The sequence below is a fragment of the Triticum urartu genome, chromosome 4A, assembly GCF_056163025.1.
Source record: "Triticum urartu cultivar PI428250 chromosome 4A, HENAU_Tu73, whole genome shotgun sequence".
NCBI lineage: Eukaryota > Viridiplantae > Streptophyta > Magnoliopsida > Poales > Poaceae > Triticum > Triticum urartu.
The window spans coordinates 328,995,524-328,997,840 of NC_141876.1; the positions used below are offsets into that span (position 1 = coordinate 328,995,524).

General features: G+C 42.6%; 1 pseudogene; it reads left to right on the forward strand.

Moving 5' to 3' along the window:
• The first annotated feature begins 519 nt into the window (after positions 1-519).
• LOC147975748 (uncharacterized) lies at positions 520-1,554 on the forward strand (annotated as a pseudogene).
• The last annotated feature ends 763 nt before the right edge of the window (positions 1,555-2,317 follow it).

Genomic DNA, 2,317 nt, shown 5'->3' on the forward strand with positions numbered 1-2,317 from the left:
GCTTTCGAATTAGGGGTATATCTGATTAGGTGGTTCGAGTTAGGGACAGAAATGCAAATGGCCCTAAAATTTTCACCACACTCCATTAATGGCGCCTCCAACGGTCGGCCGGCCCCTGCCCCCCGGACCCCTCTCCCGCACGTTTGATGAGGTAAAAAAGGCCGAACTTCTCATTAAATTTATGTGCATATATCTGAGGAATTCGCATATGGATGGATATGTGTGATGGATGTGTACGTGTGTGTCATTAGCTGCTAGCTATAGAAATTGCACAATGCTCGTGAATTATTGTTGTGTCATGCGATATCGATATGTTTCATTTTGCACGAATGTCTACAGCTAGAGTTGCCAATGTTTTGGCGAAACGTTGATTCATTTCTGTTTCATCAAATTTCTGGCACTCATAATGTCTCTTTTTTAGCAAAGGTCATGCCAAAATTTTTTATGCCGTGTCATTGCTAATATATCTAATTATTTTAGTATTTTTACCTTTGCAGTGCTAGTTGATCGCCGCCTATCGAAAGATTCAATATGGATTGAAGTGTGAATGCCTTTCTCAATTTCGCGGTGGCAAATATGATACAAAAGGGTGAAGTGCAGATATTATGTCCATGTTCGACATGAGAAAATGGAGTTTTGCACAACCCGTTCGATGGCAGCGTGCTGGCGCACTTGCTCTGTCGCGGTTTTGTCAAAGGTTATACACGGTGGTCAAAGCATGGTGAGAAGGATGTTAGCAATGATGAAGGAGGAAACAATGATGCAGAAAACTTTGGCGATGAAGAAGAGCCGCCAGAAGGAGGAAACAATGAACATGCACATGGAGGAGGAAATGATGTAATGCCACCTGAACATGGAGAGGATCATGAGACTATCATACAGGATATGTCATTGGGTACAATGCTACAAGATCCCCATGTCAAAGATCTGCTTAGGAAGAAGACAAGAACCGAGAGAGCTGCTATTAAAGAGGCTCTAAAGTTGGCGCAACTAGAAAGAGACGTAAAAACTCCACTGTATGAAGGTTGCAATCCTGAGCACACCCACCTGCACATCATGCTCAAACTTGTAGACACCAAGGCAAGATTCAAGAGTATAGATGCAAGTCTGGATGCTACATTGGAATATTTACACAAAGTTTTGTCGAAGGGGAATTTATTGCCTCATAGTGTAGATGAGGCGAAGAAGATCGTGTGTCCGCTTGATTTTCCACATGTAAGATATCACACATGCATAAATGATTGCATCTTATGTAGGAATGATCATGAGATCAAAACTGAGTGTCCAACTTGCAAGGAACCCCGATACAAGCCTGGAAAGAAGGAACCTCGAAAGGTTGTATGGTGCCTTCCATTGATTCCTCGCGTGCAACAATATTTCTCTGACCCGAAGGAAGCAAAGAACATGACTTGGCACAAGACAAGAAAGTCTAAAAATGATGGGATTCTGAGACATATCACAAATGGTTGTCAGTGGAAAGCACTTGACAATTTAGAACCAGAATTCGTAGCTGAAGCAAGAAACCCTAGGTTGGGTGCAGTAGTCATGGACTAAATCCATTTGGCAACTAGAGTAGCACACAAAGTACATGGCCCGTATTTGTATGGTTGTACAACCTCCCGCCCTGGCTCTGCTTGAAACAAAAGTACATACACATGGTTATGCTAATTCAAGGGCCAACCCAACCTGGAAATGATATCAACACATATCTTGAGCTATTGAAGGAGGAGCTAGAAATATTATGGAAGCCCGAAGGGGTCAAAACCTGGGATGCTAGCAAAGGAAATTATTTTCACATGAGAGCAGCATTGCTCATGACCGTTCATGACTATCTGGGTTACAGATATATTTTCGGACAGGCGTGCCATGGACACTGTGGTTGTGTTAAATGTATGGATGAAACATATTTTCGGTAGCTATCAAAAAATGGCAGTAGCAAAACAATGTTCATGGGCCATAGAAGGTGGCTTCACAAATATGACGAGTGGAGAACTCGTGGGGATCTATTCAGCAACACTGATGAGACACGAGGGCCACCGCGTAAGAGGCCTGGAGCAGAAATCTTGCAAATGTTAATGAATTGCAAAGATTGCCCTAAGGCAGGAAAGAAAAGAAAGAAGTCTAAGAAAACGCTGCTAAAAGTATGGAAAAGGAAGTCTATTTTCTAGGGCTTGGAGTATTGGAAACTACTCAGTACGCTTCATTCTCTTGATATGATGCATATCCCAAAAAATGTGTGCGAGAGTTTGCTTGGCACACTGTTTGACATGCCAGAAAAGAGTAAAGATGGTCCGAGGGCTAGACAAGACTTGAAAGA